General features: G+C 39.8%; 1 protein-coding gene across 1 annotated transcript in view; it reads right to left on the reverse strand.

Moving 5' to 3' along the window:
* AP3B2 (adaptor related protein complex 3 subunit beta 2) overlaps positions 1-11,807 on the reverse strand; it is a 60,115-nt gene extending 48,308 nt beyond the window's left edge. Inside the window, exons 1-2 of the mRNA XM_026510546.4 lie at positions 11,681-11,807; positions 11,100-11,162 (exon numbers count right to left, since the gene is read on the reverse strand). The gene's annotated coding sequence lies outside the window, so the exon portion shown is untranslated. The remainder of the gene's footprint in view (positions 1-11,099; positions 11,163-11,680) is intronic.
* Positions 11,808-11,811: the final 4 nt, after the last annotated feature.

Below are 11,811 nucleotides of genomic sequence, written 5' to 3' on the forward strand. Positions count from 1 at the left end.
ATCCTTACTAGATGTTTTATTCTCTCCAAAGAATACTAAGTAATTTCATAAAAATGTAGAGGTTAAGTACAAGTAAATTGTTCCATAACTGAAATATCTATTTCCATTTTCTATTTGTTTGGATACAGAATTCTGTATTCAAAAACCTTTCTATTCAGACCTTTGAAGGTCTGCTTCAGTATCTTCTAACATACATTTTTGCTGAGGACAAAATAGATGCCAATCTAATTCTCATTCCTTCTTAGGTAGCTTCAGTTTTCCTTCTCTGGAAGCTTTTAGGCTATTATCTTTAGTATTCAAAATCTTTCAAGGGTTTGTAGTGTTCATGTGAGAGACACAGACACTTGTTTAAATTCACTACGCTTAGTATTTTTTCAGTAAAAAGACATGTACCTCTGAGTTACCTGAACTATCATTCTTCTATAATTTCTTTTTCCTCCATTTTTTCCCTGATTTTTTCCTTCTTAAATTTTTTCAGGTATTTAGATTTTTCTAGACTAACACTGTATCTTTTTTCTAATGATCTTTTTAGGGAAAATGTGTTACTTATTCCAATACTATTAAATTTTTATTTTGACAACCATTTTAATTCCTAAGAACTTTCTCATTCTCTCCTTCCTTTTCCATACTAGGCTATTCTTGATTTATGATGCAGATCTTCAAATCTTTCCATAGACACTAAAGTTTTCAGTTACCCTCTCAGGCCAGCTGTTTCCGTGCAAGGGCTTTTTGTTGCCTGCTGTTGGTTTTCTTCACAAGTAGTAAATCTTGGTTGAACATTTAAGATAATTTACATAAAAACAAAGGAGCTGGCCTCTGGTGGCTGGCGGAGTTTCCTCTGCGGCTGGGAGTTTGAAATCTCAGCAGACTTTTTATGGAATGGGAGGGACGATGTGAACTTCGCACACACGGAGAGCATATCAAGTGGGAGACTTCACTTTAGGGTACACAGGCAGAGGGCAGGAAGGAGGACCCTTCCAAATGCCCAAGTGAGAAGGGTTTTCCTACACTGGAAGTGGGAGCCCTCCCGAAGCAGAAACAGTTCTCCAGCTTTTGTTTCCAGTTTAGTTTTCATTTAGCGATGGCTGCAGCTAACCCACGCATGCAGGGTTGAGGAGAGCCACAGCAAGAACCCGCACAGCGGTCCTCCGTCTTGTCCTTCCGTTTTCTGCTCTCAGCCTGCGGCCTCTTGGAGATAGATACTTGTGGGAAGACTCCATGCCTGCTAAGTCCTCACTTGTAAGAATTCCAGGCTATTGTTTTCTTTACTCCCATTTATCTGCTAGTAAGTTCCCAGCTCATTACCACTGTGGGATAAACGATCTGTCCAGGAGGTAGTTAAGAATACTGGTGAACATCTCGGGGAGCAGGTCTCTCATCAACAGTCTTCATAACAAGTGTTTGTATGTTGCAGTTTTATGGCCTATGTTTAAAATCATCCACCTCCCTCCCTGTTATAAGTAAATGATCATCCAGTTACTCAAAGTTCCAGGTAGGTTTTCCTTCCAGAAGAAAATGACTTCACAGAATACTCAAATACTCGTTCCAGAGGAAAATGACTTTAATCAGACTTTAATCAATAACCCCTACATACCAAATGCCAATTCCAAATCTCCTCTCCCTTCTATTTACATTCATTTATATTCTAAAATTTTCATGCCTCTCTTGCCAAATCGTTTAATTACAATCAATTTCTCAAAAATCCTCTCTAAAGATTGTAAACCTTGAGCTTATTACCCTAAAAATGAAGTCTGGACCTTACACTTTGGTGGATAAATCATATTCTCTTTTGGGCCCTGGTCTGAGTGGTCAGACTGGCATCCACTGGCCATACATAACTGCGTATTACCAATACCTTTTCAGAGATAATGTGGTTCTAAGGAATACTATATGGATATTTTAAACAAACAGCAATACTGAAATGAGTCACTGAAATAATATTAAGTGAATAAACAAGTGTACAAATTTGTTCATATATAGAATAAACAAATAAACCTTAAAACAGTTCGTATTAATTTAATGAAGTTGTGGATTGAAATATTTTAATTCCTTTCACAATATCCTAATACCGATCTAGTAACGAAAACGAGGACAAAAAAAGCACTTTTTACACAAAAGGAAAACTTTAAGAATCAATGGGACTTTGGGGAAGAAAAACTTGTAATGATTATAATGAGATAAAAGACTTACTCAGAACTCCACTAGAAAAAAACCGAGTCATTTAGAACTCAACTTTTTCTTAGTAGATACAGTTTCCAGGGTTCTCATCCATAACCAGAATCCCTACATACCAAATGCAATATAGAAGGAAAGCTGCAGAACACGGTCTGCACTGTAGTCTGCATTTTATAGTCAGAATGACTCAAAGCCTCACACAGAAACTTCATTCCATAATCTTCCACAAAATTAGCCCTCAAATTCAGGTGAATCAAAGACTTGTTGCTTGCGAAAACACTTACCAGTTCACAGCTACTGTTTTTCCACGATAAACAGTCTAAACGGTAAACAGATAGATACAAGCAAAGGATGGATGTCAGTCACTATGTATTCTGTACTTCTCTCCCTGCATCCCAAACCCATCTCATAGTCTATCATCACTGCTTCCCTTTTATTTCTCATCTAGGACTCCAGGCCTCATGCTCAATGATAACAAAATGGTTATGTTGTTGTTTTCAATAAACTTCCGGGTTTGTTTTTTTTTTTAAGATTTTATTTATTTATTTGACAGAGAGCACAAGCAGGGGGAGTGGCAGGCAGAGGGAAAGGGAGAAACAGGCTCCCTGCTGAGCAAGGAGCCCAATACGGGGCTCCATTCCAGGACCGTGGGATCATGACGTGAGCCGAAGGCAGACACTTAACTGAGCCACCCAGGTGCCCCAAAACTGTATGTTTTAATCAGCTCAGGGTACTATAACAAAATACCAACAAACTGTTGGCTTCTCATGGTTCTGGAGTTTAAGGCTTAAGATCAGAGCGCCAGCATTAGTTGAGTTTGCTGAAGGCTTTCTTCCTGGCTTGCAAACAGCTACCTTCTTGCTGAAAGCAAGGTGGGGAGGAGAGAGTTTTGGTGTCTCTTCTTATAAAGGCACTAATCCCATCATAAGGTCCCCACTCTCCTGACCTCATTTAAACGGAAATATCTCCCAAAGGTCCCATCTCCAAATACTATCACATTCAGGGTTAGAGCTTAAACTATACTTTTTTTTAATAACATATAAATTTTTTAGAGGAAGTGAATCACTACATTGTACACCTGAGGTCAATGTAGAATTGTCAACTACACTCAAATAAAAAAAATTTTTTTTTAAACATACACATTTTCAAGGGAGAGGGCACATTTCAGTCCACAGCACTGTACCTACTCAGGAGTGTCCCTTCTTATGGTAGTAATGATCAAACTCATAAACCTAATTTGAGAGTTTGTTATGTGCCAGCATCGTGTCACATGCTTATATGGGAAGGTTTGCTTACTATATAGGTGAGGGAACTGGCTCTAGCTCATTAGCTAGACTAGGGTTACAGCCGGTACACTGTCGTAGAGCTAAGATTTTTAGCTCAGGCAGCTTAACTATAAAGCTCAAACTCCTAATTCTCTCCCTACCCTGCCTTACCTTGAGGAAAAATCATACTGAGAACCGAGGAACTGAGTTCAGGAATTTACTATTTCAGTTGCCACACTTTTGGAACTGGGTAGAGAAGAGCTCCAAATATCAAAGTGATTCTTTTGATAACTGCTCATAAGAAAATAAACCAGACAGACCCCCCCCCCCAAATGCTGACTACAGAAAGAGCTAAGAGAAAAGCACAACTTTGGAGAGTATACAAACACCTGTTTGAAAGGGGTGACTCTGAGTGCCAACCGATGAGACACACCTTCCAGAAAGCACCTGGAAGTGATGACCATCCAACAGGCCCTGCAGGAACCGAGTAATGATGGATCACTCCCTGGCTCCAGTGAGGGCCTAGGCAACCAGCACTGAGTCAAATACTGCTGCTCAATAGATGTCTGCATCCCTTTGGAGAGGAAATTTGAAAAGACATATTTAAAGCTTCATATGATGTTCTCTTCACCACTTAACTTAAAAAAGTCAAGATGTACACAAAAGTTTATGTACAAGGACAGTCATGATATTATTTCACAAATCAACATAAATGTATTCTGGTTACTAAAAACACATTAAATTTTAAAAAGTTCAGAAGATACAGAGATGTTTAAAAAAACTGAAACAAAGAACTTTGGCTATTACTGCTCAGATTTAACCACTGTTATAACTGGGCTCTTCCCTCAGTCATGTGTATGAATCTAGTTTATATTTTTATAACTCACTGCTTTGTAACTTTTTAAAAAACATACTCATCTTGGCGAGTTACTGATGCCAAAAATAGATTCACGTCACTTTTAATGAATGCTTAGTATTTGTTGCATGTATACAGCCTAATTTAATCAACTCTTGATGGACTTTTAGTTGTTTTTAATGGTGGAAGTCAGAAAGCAGCAGTACCTGGCTGGCTCAGTAAGTACAGCATGCGACTCTTGACCTTGGGTCATGAGTCCAAGCCCCACGGTATAGAGATTACTTAAATAAATAAATAAATTAAAAAAAAGAAAGAAAATCAGAAAGCAGCGATATAGAATTATTATATTTGCAAGACTGAAAACACTTGTCTTATCTCACCCTCCTAAGATTTCATTAAAACAATACTTAAGAGATAGAAAGAGACATAAAGATCAAGACAAGAAAATGGAAAAGAAAAGGACCATCAGTGGATTGGAGATTTCAAAAACACTCGTGAACACAGGAAGTTGATGAGAAATGACCACAGCTAGGGGGAAGTAGCAGAAACCATGGAGGGTGTGAGATAAAGCCAAGGAAGAAACCAATGCGCTCTACAAAGATTGCTAGAAGGGTCCAGAACCAGGAACCACGGAGTGTGGGGATGAGAGGCAGGGCAAGAAACCACACGTGAAATAGGTGTCCCTCCCTCCAACCCAGCACACAGAGTGCCTCACAGCCACAATCTACCCCCAGGGTAGGAGGAGGAACGGAGAACACCCAGAACTTCCCGACACAGATACGCAGAAAACACCAAAATGTTATTCTTTACATACATTTAATGGCTCCCCAGAAAATACCCTGCATTCTGCCACTTAGGTCAGCACTCCTACCCCATCATCTTAGCAGATGACCAGTCTCACCTGAGTACAGAGAGGCGATAATCCATTTATTACCTCATTCTTAAATATAAACAGTCAAGATCCTCAGACATTTGAGGAAGTTTCCAGGATGAGAAGACAGAAATATCACCTTCCAGTAGAAAGATTAAAAAATAGATAAACAAGAAACCACCCTGTGAAGGAAAGAATTAATTCAGGAAACAGGGGAAAACACATGTACACATGGAAGAAGTTTCACCCTTAAGCCAGTAACAGGATGCTGCGAAGGAGTACGAAGAACAAAAACCCCTGAAAGGTAAAAGCAGGGCTGAAATGAAGTCAAGAGAAGGGCGTGAAGATAAAAACTGACGCAATCTTCAACTAAACAGCTGAACACACAAATGGAAAGAGAGACAAGAGACAGAAAATCAATCTGGAACTTCAACCCTCAATTAATAGAAATTCCAGGAAGAACATAAGTCATAAAGTGAGGCAGAGAATTTCTCACAATTGAAGGGCAAGAGCCTTCAGACTGAAAGGCCTTACTGATCACTTGGGACCCGGCGCTGGAGAGAGGGGACCCCTGTGCATGCCACGAGGAGCCACCGTGCTGCCACTGCCGAGGAAGAGCGCCGAGCGGTCCCTCCAAAGGTCAGACATACAACCACCACAGGCCCATCAACACCACTCCCAGGTATTGTCCCGAAAGGACAGAAGCTGGCATTCGAATGAAAACTTGAACATGAATGTTCACAGCAGCACTATCCACAATAGCCAGAAGTAGAAACAACTCGAGTGCCTATCAACTGATACACATATCCATATAGTGGAGTTACCTTCTGGCCATTAAAAGCATTGAAGTACTGATAGATGCTGGCACACGAGTGAACCCCGAGAAGCCAGCAGCAAAGGAACGCTCCACGTACGTGAAATGTCCAGAAGATGCAAATCTCCAGCAACAGAATCCTCTGCCTACAAAGTATTCCGATCAGTGTTGCTTAGGTTGTGAGGAATGGGGACAACAGCTAAAGGGTATGGAGCTTCTGTTTGTGGAGATGGAAATGTTCTAAAATTGGCGGTGGTAATGGTTGCATGTATCTGAATACGCCGAAAACCCCTGAATCAATCGTACACTTTAGTGGCTAAGTTGTACTGTTGTTAATTATATCTCAATGAAATTTTTTAAAAGGAGGAATTAATCACTTCAAATGCCTAAAAGAAATCTAGAGATAAGTATGCTTTGGATGGGGCTCAGAAGACAAGAAAATGTGTATTAGGTGAGGAAGCAAAGTCCAATGAGTATGCGAAGGGGAGGTGTGGCATCTGTGAGTCCCGGACGGCAGAAGACCTCTTCCCTGACAGGGTGGAGGTAAGGGTGTGTGCGGAAGCAATGTAGACAGCAGGTGCTCTCCTGACAACGGAGGGGAGACAGAGGCTGCCGCTGGCGGTCCGCTGAGGGTGCAGGAGACACTTGCAGGGAATCACGCATTCTTCAACGTCGCTGGAACGCAGGACACAACGTGTAAGTGACCTGCCTGAGTGCTCTTCCAATGCACTGGCAGCAAGCACCTGCTGTCGAACTGGGTCTCCTTTCTCTTGTCTCCCTAATGCTCCTAGGTTCACACAAGTGTCCTGAATTCATTCAAAAAACATCTTCACCCACTGAGCATCCAGGCACTACCCAGCATTCCTCACACAGGGAACCTGTTTTCACCACCTTTAATCAGCCAGGTGTCACTCTCACTCTGAGATTCAACTTAGCATTGAGAGAAATCAGAGTCCAAACACTGAATACAATTTAAAGGTAGGAGATTATGAGAACATTTTTCACAAAGCTCACACAGTAACAGGGTAGAGGTCACTCTGTCCCTGCTCTGCTACCAAGTCTTCTGGCCTTGATGCTAAGGCTGCCTTCACAACTCCACGAGTCTATCGGTTATAGAGGAAGAGGGGGGGCTGTATTACAGGAACTCAAGTCTGACCGTTTGATTAGGGAAGGAGGCAGGGAAGTGGAACAAGAAAAGCAGGGGAAGCAAGGTAAGCAGCGTTGGTCCTAACCTGGAGCCCCTTCAGTGGGAAATTGAGGGAAGCTGTGAACAGGGCCCGTGTGCTTTTGGTCCCAAAATCCCATCTTGAACTGGCTATTGTTGGGAGGACCCAGGGACTATCATGAATGGAGATGTTTTGCTTCCTGTTCTCAAGCCTTCCTGTGTTCACCCTCTCCCCTCCTGGCTTTGAGTAAAAAGAACACCCTTCTCCCCTATACTGCAAGAGCCCTAGCAGGACCTTCTGATAACTCAGAACCAGGTGGGCAGCATAGAGGCAGGATGTGAGGAGGCAGGCTGATTTCCGGCAGGAAAAAAAGGGAAAGCAAGGAGATAGTGGGTCTGGGTTTTAGTCACCTCAGAACCTTTCCAGGACCTTTGAAATACTTATAAAAGGAAAATAATCTTTACTAATGCAAAGTCTAGTCCATGCAAATCTGCTTGTGATTCCTTAGAATAAAATTAATGATAATTGACAATAGTGATATCACAGTATTGTGAACTACTGTTTAACATCACATAACATTCAGGGTTTTTTTTTTTTTTTTTTCAACATAAAACTATCCAAGCTCTAGGCCCCCATGCAGCTGCAGATCCCCTCAGCACAACAGCTGGCTTCTGCCTGGTTACTGTTAAACTTCCAGGTGAAAAACTAAACCCAGACTGCTCATTTGATATCTATAACTTTTTCTTTTACAGATGAAACTTAAAGTAATATAACAGATTTAAAATAAAGAGGTGAGCTATGAGAAACCAGACAGAGATAAACAAAATAAGGAATGGTAACATTAACATCAGATAAGGGGATATAGGTTAGACATAAGTTAAAAGCATTAAACAGGATAAAAAGGAACTTACAAAGAAGACAGGGCATAGTCTTGTGTGAACCACTGACACAGCAGTTAAATACATAAAGGAAACCTTTTAGAAATGCAAGAAAAACTTGTTTCAAAATAAGTTGGAAATTTTAATCACACCTCTTCTAGAAATAGACTGATCTAGGAAATATAGCAGAGAATTGAACTTTAAAATCAATGAACGTGAATTCTAAAACCAGTAGACCTGATGGAACAGAGGCATTGAACTTTTTAATTCCAAGTAGAAAATACACATATTTTAATACCCACAGAATGTGTAATCCTTGTGGACTTGCCAAAGAGGAAATGCTTAGTTAAAACATACAGAATCTTATTCTCTGATTACGATAAAACTGGAAAATAATACAAGCATGACTGCCATCATGCAGTGCACTTGAACTTCCAGAGTGATGTATGTCAATACATCTATCTCCCAGTAAAACTGAGGAAAGAAAATGATTGAAAAACTTAAGTATTTAAAAAAATTATATCCGACTCTAATTCTTGGATCACAGAAAAAAATGACAAAATTACAACATATGTAAAAAGCAATGAAAAAGAGAACTCTTTATACCAAAAACTATGTAACATAAAGACAAGTTGTATTCAGAGGCCAATTACTTCTTTAAAATGTCTTCATCAAAAATGAAAGATTAAAAATAAAAGCCCTTAAAAAAATAAAGGCTTAGATTAATATTAAGAAACTGGAGAAGAACAAAAGAGTAGGAAAAGGAACTACCACCAAAACCCAAATTAGAAAACAGTAAGTAAGGGCAGAAAAACTCCAAAGCCGGTTCTTTGAAGCATTCAACAAAAGAGACAAATCCTCTGTGAGTCTGATTCAAGAAAAAAGAAAACAAAAATATGTAAGGTTAGGAATGAGAAAGTAAAACAACTCATGTATAGAACAGATTTTAAGAATCACAAGAGAATTCAATACACAGTACAATGGACAACTAATTTGGAAAACCTATTGAAAATGGAAGACTTTCAAGCAAAATATAAATTATAGTTGATCCCCCACAAAAGAGAAGAGTTGACTTTTTAAATGATCACAGAGGAGTGTGGACACATCATTTAAAACCCACCATATAATACTGCATCATATAATAGTCTCACAATTGATTTTTCTCCTCGGCCTTAAAAGAGCGAATAATTCTGAAGTCACTTAAATTATTTCAGACCATTACTAAAATATGAAATGCTCCCTAAAGTTATTTTAAGGGATCTAGTATAATCTTAAATACTAACATCTGATTAATACAGTAGCAAAAAAGCTCTCCTATATATCAGTCTAACTAATAAGAGATACGTTCTAAATAAAATACCAGTAAATGGCAACCAAGAGCGTATCAAAAGAATATACTTCAACCAAAGAGAATTACTTGGAGACCCTATCAATATTTTAGTAGGCACTGTATCAAAACTGTTTATTAATTTATGATAAGCTGATATATTGAAAACACTGAATTTCCCATACTGGCACATGAAATCTCCATTTACTTGTCTTTAATGTTTTCATAATTCTTCATATTTCTCATAAAAAGTCTCTTTGTGCAGAGCATTTATATTGGGTTCCTTTTCCCCCTATTTTATAACTGGTGTATAAGAAAAACTTCAGTGCCTATATGTAATTTATTTAGCCACCTTACTGAACCATTTAATTCTAATAATGTAATTTCATTCTTTTCCATTTTCTAGAAATAAAATCACATCATCTAAAAATAATATCTTCACTTCTTCCTTTTCTAACATTTTTGTCCTTTTCCTGTTTTATTGTTTTAGCTAGAAAAGCTAGCACCATGTTGAGTATTAGTAGTGAAGGTAAATATTCCATTTCTTTCTGAGTTTACTGGAATGTTTCCACTGTTTTATCATTAAGTATGAAATTTACTACCAGTTTCTTTAAAGTGCCTTTTATCAAGTTGCTATTTGTCTATTCCCATTTTGCTAAGTGTTTGCTTTTCAACCAAAGGAGGTATTGAATATTTTCAAAAAAGGCTTTATCAATTGAGATGATCATATAGCTTTAAACCTCATGCAGATTTGAACTACTAATACAGTGATTTATAGAAACAGGTTTTTAGTGTTGAATCATTTCTGGGCTAAAACCTTTCTGTTCCAGAGGGAGGACACAACTGAATTTGCTAATATTTTATTTTAGGGCTTTGTATTTATGGGAGTTTGATAGTTTTTTCTTCTTGTGCTATCTTTGAAAGGTTTTGGCATTATGGGGATGCAAACATTATAAAATGAGTTGAACAACTCTCCTTGATGGCAGCACTCCAGGAATAAGGGACAGCATGAGCAGAGACACCAGGATGAAAAATAACAGGATACGCTCAGAGAACAGGATTTAAGACTTCTTAAAATGGACTAAGTAACACAAAGTAGGTTTGACTCAAGTTGCTCATTAATCTTCAAAGCACAATTCCTCTGCCAAAACACTTTTACTGCTCATTTTACATAAAGAATAGGGTCCAAACTTTTCAGCTTGTATTCAAGATCCTTCCTGCTTTAAACTTACTTCACATTTCAACCTGTGCTTTCTTGTCTGTGATATCTGTTTGCCTAGAATGCTGGGTATGAGCCATGATGACACATCCAAATTCTATCCACCTATGAAGGCAATAGCTCAAATGTCCATGAAAACTTCTTGGATCCAATTGAACTATGTTTGAATTCCTGTGTACTACAGCAAATTGTCAGCTTTTAGCTTGCCAACTTCTTAGCTCTTTGACAGCTTTACAAGGTTAGCCAGTGTCACCCCCCCCCCAAATTTCATGTCTTTCCCAGAACCTTAGAATGTGACTTGATTTGGAAACCGTCATTGCAAATCTAATTAGTTAAGATCAGCTTATACTGGAGTAGCGTGGTCCTTTGTCCAGGAGGACTTTGTCCTTTTAAAGAAAGAGACAGATACACAGAGAAAACACCATAGTGGAACAGTGAGGAGATCCGAGTGATGAAGCTACAAGCCAAAGAACTCACAGGATGGCTGACATCACCAGAAACTAGGAAAAGGCAAGGAAGCCTTTTTACCGAGAGTTTCAGAGAAAGCATGATCCTGCTGACATCTTCATTTCGGACTTCTTGGTTCCAGAACTGTAAGAGAATAAACACGTTGTTTTAAGCCACTCAGCCTCTGACACTTCGTTGCAACAGCCCTAGTTAACTAAAACAAGGGCAATTTTAGTTTGTAATTTATCTTCCTAATCTCAACAGCGCTATGTCACTAGTCCAGCTGAAACCTATGTAGGTACTCAGGCCCTTTCACGAGTGGGATTCCAGCAGCAGTAGTCAGGAATTACCAGACGCTTATGAGCTCCTGCTCTGAGACGACGGACAGCCAATGCTCACTAAGTGGTAACCATTATGAGTGCAAGGTATGCGGCTACGCAAATAAACGGAAGGCAGAAACTAAGTAGAATACGGGGCAGCTGGCGGGGGAGGGTTTCGATCCCCCGAAGGGACGCTCAGGGAGGAAGGAGGGAGTTCTTGAGGAGACAGGAGTCTCCAAGCCGCTCTCCCAGGCCCCGCTGAACAGCTCAGCCCTCTCCCCACTCTCCCGCGGGGACCCAAAACAGCGACCTCCAGTCCAGCAATAATCCCCATCCACCTACCCCGCCACCGACTGGCATCCGCAAGCGCATCCGTACCGCGTCGGCGGGTCCCGCTAAAATCCACTGTTGCGTGGGGCGGGACTTCCTCCCCACGCCCGGAAACCGGAAAGGGCTCTTTACCACCGGAAGGA

The sequence above is a fragment of the Ursus arctos genome, unplaced genomic scaffold (genome assembly GCF_023065955.2).
Source record: "Ursus arctos isolate Adak ecotype North America unplaced genomic scaffold, UrsArc2.0 scaffold_28, whole genome shotgun sequence".
NCBI lineage: Eukaryota > Metazoa > Chordata > Mammalia > Carnivora > Ursidae > Ursus > Ursus arctos.